At 38.4% G+C, this 18077-nt stretch overlaps 1 pseudogene; it reads right to left on the bottom strand.

The window, feature by feature from the left end:
- Positions 1-346: 346 nt before the first annotated feature.
- On the bottom strand, positions 347-1035 carry LOC112825789 (2-iminobutanoate/2-iminopropanoate deaminase pseudogene; annotated as a pseudogene).
- Between the last annotated feature and the right edge of the window lie 17042 nt (positions 1036-18077).

Below are 18077 nucleotides of genomic sequence, written 5' to 3'. Positions count from 1 at the left end.
TGTGAGAGCTAAATATTAGGTGTGCTCTTTATTATTTATCAGAAACAGTGACTCATTTCTCCTACATGTTATTTCCCTTTACTTTTATTTATTTGAGTAAATACGTGACGCGTGTCTCCTTTCCCACATCCAGTAACATGAGTGTGCGTCAGCGTGATTTGTAACGCTAGTACCTGGATTTGTCATCTGATCTTTAATTCATGCTCAAGTCCCCTTATTATATGGTATTTCCATAATAACTTCCAATGTTTTAGTCAGTCGTACACTTTCCAACATCAATTGTAAAAATTAAGTTGTTAATTTAAAAATATTATTAGAACTCCAGACTAAATACTGCCGAACCCACTTAGAGTGATGCCGTTGTGAAAGGTCCTTGGTCAGCCACTGCTTCAGTCCCCACGTGGCCTCCTTTGGGCAAAGCAGCAAGCTGGTGAGCAGCTCTTACAGGAAAACGACTCTTGAAGTGCTGTTTGTCCATTTCATTGGCAGTCTTGGAGTCATTCACGTCAGCCAGCAAAACAGTTGTTTTTACTGCATTGGTGAAGTCACGGCCTGCAGCTGACAGAATTTCACCCATGTTTATAAGAGCTTGTTTGGCTTCCTCTGCTGCTCCACCCACCCCCTGCCCCCGGCACCAGCTATCCACAGGAGGGGTCCACGCCTGGCTGTGCTGAAATGTAAATGGTCCTGTCATCTCACCCAGCTTGACTGCAGAAACCAATGGTCCCCGGGGGCTTTCGCAGTGCTGATCACCTTTCTGATCAAAGACGCCTCGGCTAGCCCTTCTACCTTGCTGCCTGCCCCTCCAAGCAAACAATCCTGTACACTGCCTCCACTAGCATCTCTCTGGACTAACTGGACAGACTATTGCTTGTAAAAGAAGGATACATATATAGAGGATAATTATCAACCAGAGTTTATTGGAAATAATTATTCATTGACAAAAACTATTGTTTTGCAGCCACTTACTGTTTCAAGTTTGCCTGAGTGGCTTTTTCCTGGGGCAGAAGTTTCTTCTATTTGTGAAAGGGACATATTTTGGGGTATCAGGATATAGGTGGGGGAGGATGATATTTGCAGTTGAGATTCCTCCTTGGTGTGTGTGCTTTACATTCCAAAGGAGCAGTTCTGGTTAAGAGTCAAGGTGCTGACAGTGTGGGAAGGGCACCAATGAGGTTTGGTTCTGTAATTCTCAGGGCATTGTGCATTTTGTCTCATTTCAGCATAACAACTGCTACCTAAGACCTTTTAAACAAATCCCAATTCCTTAAAGCATATACCTGATTTTTTTCCTAAGCAGTTGACATAATCACTTCTCCGTACAAAGAGACCTTCTCACTAACTCTTAATACTTTTTTAAGTCGTATATCTTTTTCAGTCTCAGAACAAGTCAAATTCCTGCACAAATCAAACACCTAATATTTTATACTTCATTCTCATGTCTCTATGTTGCCAATTTTCTGGTAAGATTCATTTAAATTTCTGCTGGAATTAATGTTATACACAAGCATTATGCACGTCCAGCTGGAGTTTAAAGGTAATTTTTGATCATTTTTCTCTTTGAAAACTCAGTCCTTCTCTCTATCTCTCCTTCTGAAGATAAGTTTTCTGTGTGAAATAACAGTCTGTGTTGCTGTTGTGACTTTAAATCAAACCTAGTTTTTGTCTTTTGCTGTCACTGTAATACATTGCAAAATTATACTGCATTTTGGACGCTTTCCCAAGTTTGTTTCAGGTATGACACTTTTCCCTTTGTCATGCGTTAATGAAGCTAAGCTTCCTGTCTGGTTTGCGAATTTTATTGAAGAACGTAATAAGAGAAACATGTAAACAAATCTCTCCAGTTTGTTACTGACCCAAGACAATAAAAAGATCTTGTTAATTTATAAAAACCATTTTCAGATTGTTCTTTTCCAAAAGAAGCTCTGCTCTCTGAAAGAAATAATAAAGTGCCTTTTAGTCAGCTGCAAATGCATATAAACAAATCTAGTAAGGAATTAGCTTGGCAGGAGATGGTCAGATTTTTCTCTGGAAGATTTCCTTTTATTTCCACATGACAAACTTACATGTTAGTGAAGTTTGAGCAAGGGTGTGAGGTGAAATGAATTGAAGGAACCCCTTGGCAGACAGCATTGCTTTATGTTCCTGTGACACCTTATGGTTGCATAAACTACCCCTTCGGGGCTTACTTCCATGTGAGGACATCTGCTGGATGTCTGAGCCCAATCATAGGACTCGAACTTGGGAACCAATTCATTGCAGACAAATATAACTGTATCTCTTATAAACAAATAATGGTTAGAATGGATTTCCAATATTTTGTTTTTCAAGAAGCACGCTTTGTTGCATTCATGTTCTTGTAATCTGTTCTCCAGACATCTCTTTGTTATTTCAGTCCCTGTCTGCCAGAAACCCACTTGACCAGTGGGGGGAAAACTTTTCTGCTGAAGTCTTCAGGTTTTTTTTTTTTTTTTTTTAACAGAAAATTACTTGTTGTCACTAAATTCATGAGTCTGATTTTTTTTTTCCAAGTAATTTACGTCAGTTACAGAGAGAACCAGGTTTCTTACTGGAAGTATCTAAATAGTTAAATACATTTTTCTTATGGTTCCTTAATAAGAGTTTTACAGTGGGGCAGTATCACCCTTAGAGCTGGGCAGCTGGACCCCCTGCTCTGGGTGCCCCGTCCTCCAGATACCACTGCCTCATTGGGCTGGGCCACCCGCAAACCAGAAGCTTCAGTTCTCCTGCCTTCCCCACTCCCACACCCACTCCAGGCTCTTGGGGACCATGGGATTCCCTGTGCAAATGCATGGGCTTGCTTTCACGCCCCAAGCCTGCTTTGAATGGCTGCTCAGGCATCTTCCCTAAATGGGTCACCTGAGCCCCACCTGAACTCCAGTTGTTCACCCCTGCGGCTGTAGGCCAAGGGGCACCGTTGAGGGGAATGTGATCAGAGCACGGGAATGTGGACTGGCTTCTCCCCACTTGTGCCCCGAGGCCCCTTGGGATATCAAGTGGATCTGGGTGGTGGTGGGTTGGAACAGTGGGGACATAAGAACCTTAGTTTGTGTTTTTCCTGGGCTGTAAGTGATAGAGGAGGGCCTTGGACAGAGAAGGAAGTCATAAAAAAACTGAACATCATGTGGTTTTTCTCGAAGACAGTTTATATGCAGGTATGTATGTATGTGAGTACAAGGAGAAGATGACAAATCCATTGTCAAGGGCAAGGGATCTTTAAATTATATGGACTGAATTTGTCTGGTTTCTCCTTTCACCTGTGTACTTTTCCCCTATGTCTTGGAGTCTCCCCAGAGAGTGTGTCTAGTTGAGGTGAGGAAGAGCAGGAGACATGCTGAATGACCATTGCTGGGCCCAGGTCACCAACCAATTGGAGCAGAGGTGAGACTGGCCATGAGTGGTACTGGAAAGCATCGCGGAATTAGCTGAGGCAATCAAGGGTTCTACGTTCATTATCTGGGAGAATGAAAAAGACTTTGCCTGTGCAGGTGCTCTTTTTAAAATTTAAATTCAATTATTCAACATATAGTACCTCATTAGTTTCAGGTGTAGAGTTCAGTAATTCGTCAGTTGCATATAACACCGAGTGCTTATCATATCATGTGCCCTCCGTAATGCCCATCACCCAGTTACCCCATACCCCTACCCACCTCCCCTCCAACAACCCTCAGTTTGTCTCCTATAGTTAAGAGTCTCTCATGGTTTGTCTCCCCCTCTGATTTCTTTCCATTCAGTTTTTCCCTTCCTTCCCCTATAATCCTCTGGCTATTTCTTATATTCCACATATGCGTGAAACCATATGATAATTTTCTTTCTCTGACTGACGAATTTTGCTCAACATAATACCCTCCAGTTCCATCCATGTCATTGCAAATGGCAAGATTTCATTTTTTTTTTTTAATATTCCACTGTATACACCACATTTTCCTTACCCATTCATCTGTCGATAGACGTCTGGGCTCTTTCCATAGTTTGGCTATTGTGGACATTGCTGCTATAAACTTTGGGGTGCAGGTGCCCCTTCGGGTTACATTTGTGTCTTTGGGGTAAATACCCAGTAGTTAAAAGGCAGAAATTCTTGAAAGCAATGTGGTTGGAATGTCAGATATTACCCTGATAGAACAATTAAAACTTTTTTTTTTTTTTTTTTAAAGAAACTTATTTTTTTTAAAGATTTTATTTATTCATTTGAGAGAGAGAGAATGAGAGATAGAGAGCACGAGAGGGAAGAGGGTCAGAGGGAGAAGCAGACTCCCCGCTGAGCAGGGAGCCCGATGCGGGACTCGATCCCGGGACTCCAGGATCATGACCTGAGCCGAAGGCAGTCGCTTAACCGACTGAGCCACCCAGGCGCCCCGAACAATTAAAACTTTTATTATTAAATCAAATCTTACTTGTCTGAATTAAAAAAAACCCCAAGCTTTAAGTCTATAATGAAAACAGATTTATGACCATTGGAAAGACTTGTATTTTATAAAACTTGTATAAAAATTATATTTTAATTACTTCTGTGTTCTGACAAAACTAATTACATATGAACATTAAACATCTTTTCTCTTAAATTTCTTCCACTCTCATCCAAAACTGTGGATGAATAAATGTATGCTATAAAAAATTCTCATATTTATTCTTCTCATGGTGTAGAGGTAATTTTTTCCTCTAAAAGTCATACTGAATATTCAGTAGGTCTGAATAAAAAAATGATTTTTTAATTTTTGGGGAGTTTTTTGGAGTCTATGCTTAGTCTTTTGGACCAACATTATTTATGAACTGAATTCAATATTCAGATAGGCCATTAAATATGAGTTGAGAGTTTGCCATAAACCAAGCACTTTTCCAAAATCCTCCCAATTCAGTGATACAGGTATTATTATTGTCATTCCCATTTTTACAGATGAGGACCCTGAAGTCCAGAAAGTTAAGGAATTAATCCAAGGTGCTCACTAAGTGGCTCAGCACGAATCTCTCTCATGCATTCTGACTGCAGGGGCAATTATCCTGACTGTTCAGTTTTACCATGTTGGTGTTTTTACTTCAGTCTTTCATGGTAAAAAGTATAAACTTCTTATATTTAAATTGAAATTATTTGTCAACCAATATGGCAAGTGAATTTTGAATTAATCTCTTTAGATTGGGATTTTCCTTTCCCTTTTAGCAGCATGCTCAGTTTGAGGAGGTTTTGCTGGGTCAGTACAACTTGTATGTGCCTCAGCAAAGGAGTCAGCAGTACACAATTATTTCTTTCTATTCAGATCTATGTAAATAGTTCCAGAATTGGTTTTTTTTTTAAATTTTACAACCTCTTTTAAAATGTCCATAGAGTCCATTCAAAATAATAGCTTTATTTCTGTAACAATGTAGACATTTATTTCAACATACTCCAAAACTTTTGGTGATAATAAAAATATGTAGAATGCTGTTTTAGTCAGCTTGGACTGCCATAACAAAATATCATATACTGGGTGGCTTAAACAACAGAAACTTATTTCTCACAGTTTTGGAGGCTAGAAGTTCAAGATCAAGTTGACAGCATGGTCAGTTTCTGGTTGAGGACTTTCTTGCCTTGTAGATTGGCTGCCTTCTTTCTGTGTCCTCACATGGTTGGGGAGGAGAGAGAGCAAACTCTCTTGTGTCTCTTCTTATAAGGGCACTAATCCCATCATGAGGGCCCAATTTTCATGACCTCATCTAAACCTAATTATTTCCCACAGTTACCATCTCTAAATAGCATCACAATGGAGATTAGGGCTGCAACTTCAGTCCATAGAGCATGCCTACATTACTTTCTCAGAGTTGCCTTATCATATAAAATAACCAGAATTCAAAGACTTTTGCTACTTTAACAAGAATTTGAAAATTGAACAAATTCCTTTTTTTGCTTAAATTTTTAAAAACGTGAATTTGCTTTCTAATTTTTATTTCAGTGAAAAGATTTCCCTTTATTCTAGTGCTGTTACAGGGAGTGAGTTGGAAGTAAAAGCATTTAGGTGTAGGAGGCCTTTCCACGATTGTTTTTATGTAAAATTTTGTGATCTGAATGTTTGTGATTTTCTCATTTACAGCACATCACAAAAAAGCATATGCATTAAAAAATTATTGTTCTCAGTGGTTCCTACGGACAAAACAATCTGGATAAATATCACATGGTAATATGACTTTTAAAAAGGCAATATTAGGGGTGCTGTGTGGCTCACTCGGTTAAGTATCTCGCCTTCGGCTCGGGGTATGATCTCAGGGTTCTGGGATTGAGTCCCGCATCGGGCTTTCTGGTCAGCGGGGAGTCTGCTTCTCCCTCTCTCTCTCCCCCTGCCCCTCCCCGTTGCTCATGTGTTTGCTCTCTCTCTCTCAAATAAATAAATAAATAAAATCTTTAAAAAAAGCAATATCACACCAAAAATGATGTGGTGTCCAAAAAACCAAAACCAAAACCAAAACCAAACAACAAATAAACAAACAAAACAAAAACAAAACACCACATTGGAAAGCTCAATCTAGCAGTAGAGAGTAGTCACCCAGAAGATGGGGCAGTGTGTGCAGTAAATGATGAAATTACTGATCAGAAGTTAGTCTGTCAAATATTTCCTTAAAAGCCTTCTCACCCTCCATCCCTTCTGCACCTCCTCTTCCTTCTAAAGCCTTTAAAAGAATCCATTCTAATTCTGTTAGAATGTAATGTGAAATTTAATAATAACAACTGTTTAAGTACAACTCAAGCCTTGCATTTGCATGACCGTGTATTGGCTTCACAGCTACCCATGAGACACCATTTTAGGGATGATGGCACAGAGGCTCAGAAAGTTCTGCAACTGTCTCAGGCTCACAGAGTTAACATGGGTTTGAGATGGACCAACAGCTCAGGCATTTGACTCTGAAGCCCAAGCTTGTAACCAGTATATTAGAGTTGATTCATTCTGATATACATACTTATTCAGGGACAGTGCTCAAATATTCAGGAGGAACTTGACCTGCACTGTGCACTCCTTTCATGGGAATGGGCTGTCTTCATTCTTAGCCATTGGCTGGCTCCATCTCCAACATCCCAGTCAGAGAAGTCCATACAACAGCTCACTATGAGAAACTGGTTGGTTATGCTGTTTCTCTGTCCAGATGAATTAGAGTTTTTCACCCCTCAGGTTGGCTGAAAACAGCAAATTTGAAACTATAAAATATCAAGTATCCAAAGGCAAATGGTTTTATTTATTCTGACTTGGAAACTGCTCTGGAACATATCTCCAAATGGTGAAAAATCTTTTCTACTATGGTAGCATGGAAAATTTAAGGCATAAATTTCAGGCCGACTTTAATGTCTATTGCATATGAAGAGAATGTGGAGTCTGACTTTTCCTGTTGTCTCAGGACTGTGGCTGAAACTCACAGCTGGAGACACAACAAGGCACTAAATATTCCTAAGCCATTAATGGTGGCCAGGACTCACTAAGTGGCATTTGTCCCTACCGTCACCATTAGTTACCATCTCTCTTCCACTCCCCCATCCCTTTTCCTCCTGCTGTCCCAGAATTTGAGGGAGGGAGAACATTCACAATTTATGGCTGGAGGTTCCTCCCTCTCTGCTCTTGGAGGAAGAGACAGTGGTGCTTTTCCATCCATGGAGCCAAGTGAGTCAGCTTCAATAAAATTTGGGTAGAGGCAAAGGTAAAGATAAGGAAAGTCCTATGTTAATAAGTGTTTTTCTTTTCTTGCGAGTTTATTTATTCTTTTTCAAAAAGGTAGTATAGAAGCATCAGGGTGTACTAAGTTGGCTGGGACTTACTTTAATCCAGTTTAAAGAAAATCTTAACAATTAAAAAAAATAAGTCACATGTTTAATGACTCATTTGTTAACTTGAGTGTTGAAAGAATGGGATGGAATGCTTGGATTCAACTCTGCAAAAAACTAAGCCATCTTTATTCAAAGATTATTTCCCCATGGGTCATTTTCCAGAAATACTTGCTTTGACCTTAAAGTTAGAAGTCAAAATTTCTTCCTTAAATTTATTCTGTTTGTCAATATTGCTGTCTTTCAGTTTGACTGTTTATATCAAAGAATGGCTAAATTAAGGAGTTAAGAAAGCCACAATGGGGCAGGGACCTTTTTTTTTTTTTAAAGATTTTATTTTTAAGTTATCTCTACACTCAACATGGGGCTCAAATTCAGGACCCTGAGATCAAGGGTCCCATGCTCTACTGACTGACCCAGCCAGGGACCTTTCTAGTGCATAGGAATGCTTCATAATACTCCTGTCAGAATCTTGATGGATAAGATGGTGTTCTGCTCCATTTCAGATGGAGATAAATGAAAGCGATGTTCTACTCTCTCTTCTCATCAGTATAAACCGACAATTGTGTTATTATTATTTAGGTTAATTGGATTCACATCCTTTTGTTATAACAAATAGAAAAACAAACAGGTTCTCTACACTGATGATGTGGTGAGACTATCATGGATTAGGAGAAGCCCTGTCATCCTGATTGCCTACTACTGTTAAGAGAACTACAGTAAGTTTTCTTGGCTAATGAAGCCCAACATTCAAATAGTGAATATTTTAAGTATTTTTATCCAGTAACTTGGCTGTACATTTCACAGTGAACTCATTCTGGTTGGCTTAATAGGAAGCATTGGTGCTCCAAATCAGTTATTGTCACCGAGGGTCCCTATTGGCTGCCTGCAGGCCAAATTCTGTAGGCTGCCACATGGTTTTTGTATTTTTGTATGTGAATGTCTAAAATTTTTTGTATTTTGTATGTGAATGTCTAAAATTATTATTATTAACATATAATGTATTACTTGTTTCAGGGGTACAGGTGTGTGATTCATCAGTCTTACACAATTCACAGCGCTCACCATAGCACATACCCTCCCCAGTGTCCATCATCCAGTCACCCCATCCCTCCCACCCCCCTCCACTCCAGCAACCCTGTTTGTTTCCTATAATTAAGAGCCTCCTACGGCTTGTCTCCCTCTCTGGTTTCTTCTCGTTTCATTTTTTTCCTTCCTTCCCCTATGATCCTCTGCTTTGTAGTATGTGAATGTCTTTAGGTAAGCATCTCCAATTTGTCACTGTTCGCACGGGGCCTAATGGCATACTTAGTGACTACTAGGGCTTTTGAGTTGGCAACTTTCATTCTATTCAAACTATCCTGAGATTCCTCTATGGTTAAAGCAGCTCATTGACAAAATAGCTGCCCTAAAAGATTTCCAGGCTCAATCATCTACATCTTGCTCAATGGGACTCAACTTAGTGGTTATGTAGGATTTTGAACAAATTAAAGAATTAAGGTAAAAGTGAACCCTGCTGTCAGGCAGTTTTTGGAGTCCCCAGCTAGTGAAGTCCTGCTGATTTATGATCAAAGGGAAAGATGTTGGAAAGAAACCATTTAGGGACCATCATGATGGGGTCCTCTAGATTCAATCCTTGCAGCAACTTAGATCAAAAGACATCTACTTGGCCTATATTAGCTTCCTTATAAAAATGTTTCTTCTGAAATGAAGTTTAATATTGTGCCTTTGGCTTTATAAAGAAGAAGTGTTGGATGAAAAAATTTTATTGATCAATGTCTCTATATAAAGATACATGGGATATATTACTTTATTCTGAGTACCAGAGGAAAAGTCTGACTCTCTTGAATTGGTGATTCTTTTTTATCACACAGCAAGAATTTCCTCGCCTACAATGTTTACTTTTTTACCTTGGTTGTCAAAATATTAAAATTAACTGAAAATTAACCCATGGCCTCTTCTTTACACAGTTACTCTCCTCTTTCAGTATATGGTTTCTTTCTCAACTCTCTTTCACCTGTACTGCTTTTCTATATGAATGCATATGAATTTACTGGTAACCAGTATCAATGACTTCTTGAAAATATATGCCTCAAAGAGTGCAAAAAAATCATTAATCATAAAACATAGCCATATTCAAATATGCCAAATAACTTTTCAAAAAAAGATTTTATTTATTTATTCATTTGAGAAAGAGAAAGAGAGAGAGAGAGTGGGAGCATGAGTAGGGGAGGGGCAGAAGGAGAGGGAGAGAGAGAATCCCAAGCAGGCTCTGTTCTGAGCACGGAGCCCCATGTGGGGCTCGATCTCATGACCCTGAGATCATGACCTGAGCCGCACTCAAGAGTCGGCTGTTTAACCATCTGAGCCACCCAGGTGCCCCATAATATGCCAAATAACTTTTAAAGATTCTATGATTCTTTGTCTTACTCTCTCTTTTTTAAACAAATAGGAAAAAATATAGAAAAATCTAGTGTTTTAAAATATAGATTTTCTTAAGGAAATAAAGAGATGTGCAAATATCACCAGGTATATTCTTTAACTGCTGTTTGTAATAAGAGAACAAGGAGATAGCTATCTGTATTCATAAAACCAGCAGCAATTTGTTAAATAAATTAATGTGTATCCATGCAGTGGGATAGTATGCAGCCATTTGAAAAGATGCTGTTGTACAAGTATATTTGTTAGATGAAAGTTGTTAGAATATTGTGACTCAAAACAATATAGTGTTAGATTTCTTTCTTTTTTTTTGGCACAGAAAAGTCTGGAATTATATATACCAAAGAATTAACAATAATTGCCTCTGGGCAGTTGGAATTACATTTAACATGTATTTTATTTTTGCCTATTTGTGTTTTGTTTCTTTACTTTTTCTATAATAAACATAAATTACTTTACAATAAAAGCTAACGGATTTCAAATTAAAAAGAACCAGCCAGTGGTTTGGGACTTTTTGTCATGAGTGTCTGAAATGGTAAAGGAACATGAACTGTGAAGACAGTGGTCTATGCCAGTCTGTCAGGAAGATGGGTCCCAGAGAGGAACTTCAAAGAGCAGCTTTCAGATGAGCCAGGGTGGCTTTGATCTTCAGTTAGCACTCCCCTGAGCACCATTTAACTCCTCTTTGTTAGTGGCTGCTAATAAGAAGACAGAATCAGAGATCCACCTGCTCAGTAAAGTAGCTTTGACTTAGCAGAGGTGGAAATCAAGGGATTTTTATTAATTTGACCTATGAAGTCTTGTTATGAATATTTATTGACATTTCTGAGGGATTTTCAGAGAGGGGCATAAATCAGTTAATGTCTATAAGATAACTCCTTTTTAAGTAGAGGCATTTATGAATTTAGCATAAATGGATTTAGAATTTAATAGTATCTGGAAAAAAAAACAAAACAACCAACCAAAACACAAGCCTTGATGCCTAGTAGCATTACAGGAGGGACCAATATTGCCCTGTTATAAACCAGTCCTGTTATAAGCTAGTTCATTTTACAAGCTAGTTCTCCAAAGCCATCCGGTGAAGTCTTTTATTCTTTTTAAAGTTTCTTCTGATTTTTTAAAGCATGGGGATTTTATAAATTTCCGGCTTCCACTTCTCCCTATGACAATTCGTACTGAAACCTGAGGTTTCCATTTCCAGAGCAGAGTCACTTTTAAGAAGCAGGTCTCTTGTCATTTTCTAGAAATGGCAGCTGATGCTGACTCAATCTTCAGGAACACTTAAAAGGTACAGTTTGCCCTACATTACGCCAGAAAATAAGACATCGGCCTGGTGAAGGGTGACTGACTTATGTGTAGAGTGTGAAAATGAAGATAGCCATTTTTGGAGAACTGCTCTGTTCATGTGAAAATTGAGAGAAATGGGCTCTTCCAACCTGTGAGGTACCATCTGTCTATGGCTTTATGTAGTCGTAAATCAGAGATTTAGATGTAATGGTCTCTGCAGCAAAGGCCTCACTTGGAATGAACTTCTCACTATCTGTCCCCAATATGACCATTAAAATCTACCTTCTATGGCAGTTTATTTTAGTATGCCTGATCCTCTGCTAGGTAGTCAGAGGCCTGAAGAGACTGTGTCTTAGATTTTATTCCTTATGGTGCTTAGCGTAATGCTTTTCACCCTGTTTGTATATGGTACATGTTGATTAAAAATGACTCTATTAATATTTTATTCTCTTTAAGCTAATGAATAAAAACTGTCAGCTAAAATAATTATTCGTTCAAAATCCTTTTTTAATGTAGATTTTATTTAATTCTTTGAGAGAGGGAAAGAGAAAGGAGAAAGGATGCGCGGGAGAGAAGGGCAGAGGGAGAGGGAAAGCAGATTCCCTATTGAGTGGGGAGCCTGATGTGCGGCTCGATCTCAGGACCCTGAGATCATGACCTGAGCTGAAGGCAAACCCTGAAGGCAAAAACTGAACCAGGGGTCCCTACTGGTTCAAAATCTTAAGCAAGGAACGTCTATATAAATTTGATCATATGCCAGTTCCTTGAGATAGCTTCTAATAGTCTACACTGTAATCTGTGGTAGATGCCCTCAAATTAGAAGTCCCGACTAAGTATGGAAATCCCTTGTTAGTGATTGGTTTAGGAAGAGTCCTGTGACCCTCATACCTTCCAATGGATACAAGGAAAGCCAGTAAGTGGTTTTTGAGGGAGGAAAGTATTTCACATTTTATAGAAGGAGGTGTATTAAGAGATGGTTCATTTCATTCTTGGACATTATAGCTGGATGCGATATTTGCTTTCTTGCAGTTAATTTGGAGCCATGTGGAGCCAGCCTGAGGGCAAAGGCAACACAATGAAGATAGCAGAGAGGTAACAATAAACTAGGTCTATGATACTTTACGGAGTAACCATGGCAAACAACCCTGTAGGCTGTACTCCCACAGCAAGTGTTACCCTGTGACATCATGTATTTCCCTATTGTTTAAGCTGATTTATAAAATTATTTTTTGTTATCTGTAGTTAAATGCACCCTAACTAATATAACCACCACTGTAATCTCAAGAAATTTTGGAGACTATATATGTTCTAAGCACATACAAGGATGAATAATGAAAGACTGCCTTTCAGAACTTCTGAGTGAAAGACTAATACCCTTTAAAAGAAATGAGGCATTTTGGGGGCGCCTGGATGGCATAGTTGGTAAAGCATCCGACTTTTGATTTTGGCTCAGGTCATGATCTCAGGGTCATGAGATTGAGCCCCGAGTTTGTCTCTATGCTGTGTGGAGACTGCTTAAGATTCTCTCTCTCCCTCTCCCTCTGCCCCTCTCTCCACTTTTGCTCTCTGTCTCTCCAAAAAAAAAAAAAAAAAAGGTAGTTTATTAAAGAGGCCCACATATTTCTGAAAACCATCCATTTGTTATTTTATTTTTATTTGTTTTTATTTTTTTAAGATTTTATATTTTTATTTGAGAGAGAGACAGAGAGAATGAGAGAGACAGAGAGAATGAGAGAGAGAGAGAGAGCACAAGCTGGATGAGAGGCAGAGAGAGAGAAGCAGACTCCCCGCTTAGCAGGGAGCCTAATGCAGGGCTTGATCCCAGGACCCTGGGATCATGACCTGAGCCGAAGGCAGATGCTTAACTGACTGAGCCAACCAGGAGCCCCCTTGTTATTTTTTTTTAAAAATCAATTTGTTATTTCAACCCAGATTTTTTAAAATTTAATTTAAATTATTTTATTTTATTATGTTATGTTAATCACCATACATTACATCATTAGTTTTTGATTTAGTGTTTCAACCCAGATGTTTATATTTGCTTCTCCACCTGGATGCTGGAGCGTGGGGGAAAAAAAGATTTGAAAGTTTGAAACCGGAGTTAGGGTCTGGTAAGTTAAGTGCAATGGAAGGGAAAGTGGATTAAGAAACTGACCCTATGGATTGGTGAAAAAATAGTTGAGATAATTTATCCTACTGTCCAGGCTGGAGTAGAAAGTAAGTGAAATCCAGGTGGACTGAAGAACTGGAAAAGGCTCGGCATCAGTGGATTTGGTTGATGATGATGAGTAGTAATAGTGGTAAAAAGGAGTTCAAGTGATAGAAGCAAAGCAAGTTATCATCATTCTTGAAACAAGCTCAAAAAATGGCTAAGCATATTTATTTATTCATTGATACAACAACTATTTCTAGTGGCTTACTATTAGAGCTTATAGGATCCATTCTCACACTTTTTAGTAGTTAAATCAGAGACCATTGGCTGGCAAAATATTAGAAAAATTTTATTTGCACATCATGATTGTGATTCTAAAAGAGAAATTTTTGAAGAGGTATTCCAAGCCAAATCTTCTTTGGTGCCTCATGATAGCTACCCCACTGTAAAAGGAAATGTCTCATAAGATACTGACCAAGGATTTTATTTTAATTTTTAAAGTGATAAAGTCATCAGTGCCTCATGCCAAAAATAAAAATCCTAAATTGGTTGATTTTTATGTCAGATCCAGGAAGCATATACTCATATTTTTCCATTTATAACACTCATTCCTAAGGCACTCAAACTAACTAAGGTTGGGGACATGTTACTTTTCAGAAAATTGATCCTTGATCTTACCATCTGGAAATGAAAACAAAGGGCTGGATAGTCATACTTATTTGACCTTAAGATATTTCCAGCTAATAATGGGGAGGGTGAGTTATCATTTTTTTCTCCCCTATGAGTTTATTCTTGTCTCCATTTTAATATTAGATCTTCTTAATATTTACTTTGTTCAAGAGATTACTGTCAAGTTGGTGTGAAGATACAAAATATGAATCAGGACTAACTTTTTTTTTTGAAAGATTTTATTTCTTTATTTGAGAGAGAGAGCATGGGGGGGCAGAGGGAAATTGGAAGGGGAGAAACAGACTCCCTGCTGAGTGGGGAGCCTGATGCCAGACTTGATTCTAGGACCCCAGGATCACGACCTGAGCCAAAGACAGACACTTAACCAACTGAGTCACCCAGGCGCCCCAGAATCAGGACTAACTCTTATAACTCAGGACTTATCCAATGCATGTGTTGGTTATAAAGTATCTACATCTCTCATGTAAAATATTTCAAAGGACGGCATCGTGTTCAAATATACGGTGGCAATAGTGAAGTGTGTGTGTTTGAGGTGCTGGCTGGAAAGGAAAAATGATAGTTTTAAAAATGTGAAGGAAAGTATAGGAAGTTTTCTTTAGAGTTTTGTTGTTGATGCTGTTAATTGAACTTACAATACCTAATTTTTGAGTAGGTAGTTTTCCTACAGAAAATGGTATTTTTATTTTTACCAAGTTTATTCTTACAAACTTCTGACACTGTGTATGTTAGCAGTGGATTTTCAAATTCCACAGGAATTTAGAAATATTCCAAATTACCAATGATACGAAATGCATCAAAAGCAAAAATATTGTTAAAGAAAAATAATATAAATCTCATGCATTTTACATTTTCTGTTTGTAATTGTCTATTCCAGGTACCTCCAGAGTAATCTTTGATCTTTGATAGAATTTTCAAGCCAACCGCTACAGTAACAGTAGAAAGGAGATGGTGTGATTTCAAAGGTATGGGTGGAAACTTTAACCTATGCAGGGTTTTTCTCTCCTGGAAATGTATGCCAGAAATGCCCTTAACTGCACCCAACTCTACCCAACAAAATTTTATTATTAAGTATTTAATTTCATGGGAGAGAAGGGTATTAGGAATTAGGAAGAAAGATACCTAAAAGGACTCCTTAAGGGTGGTAATGAACAAAAGGTGAGAAAGATTGTTCTTCATTAAAAAGTATGTAACACATACTCTGTACTTCCTTGTCATCACTACAACCCATAGAGCTCCAGTAGGCTTGAACCACTGTCATGTGTGTAACTCTGTACTGCATTTATTGTTTATAATAAAGTCTATAAGCTCTTCCAAGGCAGGGTCCATGGTTTATTCATGGTTGTATTTCCTATATGTGGCATATTTTCTGTATGGTCCAAAAATTCTTGAACTTGATTTTGACTCAAACTCTATATCTTAACAATCCTCAATGTCTGCCTGTTTCCCTTTCTCCAGGGTAGTTACCTGAATAAATGGTCATAGGTTGAGAAAGGATTAGAGGAATCATTTCTATATATCTTTGCTATGGTGTTGGAGGGTCCTTGCTCATGGGGTTTTAGCCCCAGTCAGTGAGTTCCCAATATGATAATTGGCTCAAGTTCGGAGACTGGGCAATTGATCCTGACTTTTAATTGGAGCAGCTGCTGTCAGCTTTCTGATCATTCATCCTTGGCTTTGGTTATATAAATCTATGATGTTCAACATGGTAGCCACATATGGCTTTTACATTTTAAATGAATTTAAATTAAATAAACAATTACATTCTCTAGTTGCACTTGCCACATTTCCAAGATTGACCATTTCTAGCACCTCTTGTTTTGAAAAATCTTTCCATTAAACTACTGGCAAAGGGGCACCTGGGTGGCTCAGTCGTTAAGCGTTTGCCTTTGGCTCAGGTCATGATCCCAGGGTCTTGGGATCGAGCCCCGCATCAGTCTCCCTGCTCAGCGGGAAGCCTGCTTCTCCCTCTCCCATTCACCCTGCTGTATTCCCTCTCTCGCTGTCTCTCTCTGTCAAATAAATAAATAAAATCTTTAAAAATAAATAAATAAATTACTGGCAAAAAGTGAAACTTTGAGCTTAAAAACTGAGATTTTAAAAAACAAAACAAAAACAAAACATACAAAAAACTGTGAGATTTCCCTGTTCATTCTCAACTAAATTCCTAACTTTCAGATGGCAAAGGAAAAGTGTCTACCCTCTGCCCAGAGTCTTCCCTCAGGCAGCAGAGCTGCTGGTTTTTAACCACCAAGCTCGGGGAAGGTAGGGAGCTGTTCCAGGCAAGGGTTTCCTGCCACAGACTCCTACCATCCTAGCAATTTATCAAATGTAAATACTTCTCTTTTTTTTAATTATTATTTTAAAAAAGATTTTATTTATTTGTGATAGAGAGAGAGAGAGCACAAGCAAGGGGAGGGGCAGAGGGAGAAGGAGAAGGAGGCTCCCCATGGAGCAGGGAGCCTGATGCGGGGCTCAATCCCAGGACCCTGGGATCATGACCCAAGTTGAAGGCAGATGCCCAATCGATGGAGCCACCCAGGTGCCCCTCAAATGTAAATACCTTTCAATTTGTTGTCTGCCTTTGGCAATATCCAAAGCCCTAAATTAATTGTTTTAGACATTTCCCCCCAGTTTTATATTATTCTTTGGGGAAAGAAATCTCTCAAATTCTCTTGATGCTTCCCAAATCAGAAGTCTTTCCAAGGATGTGGTTTTAGGTGGTATAGCCATTAACATTTAGTTAATTCTCAGTAAACGTGAGCTAAAAATGGCATTCATACCAATGTCTATTAGATATATAAAATGAAATCATATCACTCTTCTGGCAAAACCTTTTAAAACTTACCCACTTACTTTTCTTAGAGTAGAATGCCATGTTCTTTCAATGGTCTACCAGGCTCTGCTCTCCTCCTCACCTCCATTTCTCTCTGACCATATTATCTATGAATAGGTTTATTGCTCCCTTTGCTCCAACCACACTAGCCTACTTGCTGCTTTTCCAAATGCCAAGCACAGCTGCCTTCAGGTTTTTTTTTTTTTTTTTCCACTTGTTGCTCTTTTGTCTGGAATATTCTTCCCTGAGACATCTATATGGGTCAGTCTCTTACTTCTTATCAGTGACTCTTTTCCTGACCACATAATATAAAAGATCATCTATCCTCTTGCCCGGCACTCCCTAGCTTTGTTTCTTTATAGCTCTTATTACATCTGGCAAAATAGATATTCTTGGATTATCTACGCTACTCTAATGTCACCTTTTTTAGAATAAAGATTCTTAAAAATAGCTTTATTGAAGTATAACTGACATATAATAAACTGTACAAATTTAAAGCATACAATATAATTTGAAATACAAATATCTAGATATATCAGTGAAACTTTTACCATAATCCAAATAATAAACATATTCTTCAGTCCTGAAATTACCTACGTACCATTGTAATTCTTCCCTTCAACTGGATCCCTTCTCCAGACAACCACAGATCTATTTTCTAATGGTCCACTGGCATTTTCTAGAATTTTATTAAAATTGAAGCACATGTATTCGGTTTTGACCTGACTTCTTTTGCTCCATATAAACACTTTGTGATTCACCTATGTTGTGTGTATCAATAGTTCATTTTTTTGTCTTAGTTCAGGCTGATACAACAAAATACCACAGACTAGGTAGGTTATAAATAAAAATTTATACAATAAAAATTTACTTCTCAT

The sequence above is a fragment of the Callorhinus ursinus genome, unplaced genomic scaffold (assembly GCF_003265705.2).
Source record: "Callorhinus ursinus isolate GAN/ISIS: 27379988/994484 unplaced genomic scaffold, GSC_fseal_2.0 scaffold4, whole genome shotgun sequence".
In the NCBI taxonomy this organism is placed as follows: domain Eukaryota; kingdom Metazoa; phylum Chordata; class Mammalia; order Carnivora; family Otariidae; genus Callorhinus; species Callorhinus ursinus.
The sequence above is the reverse complement of the archived record's forward strand: the minus strand, read 5'-3'. Positions and strand labels throughout refer to the sequence as shown.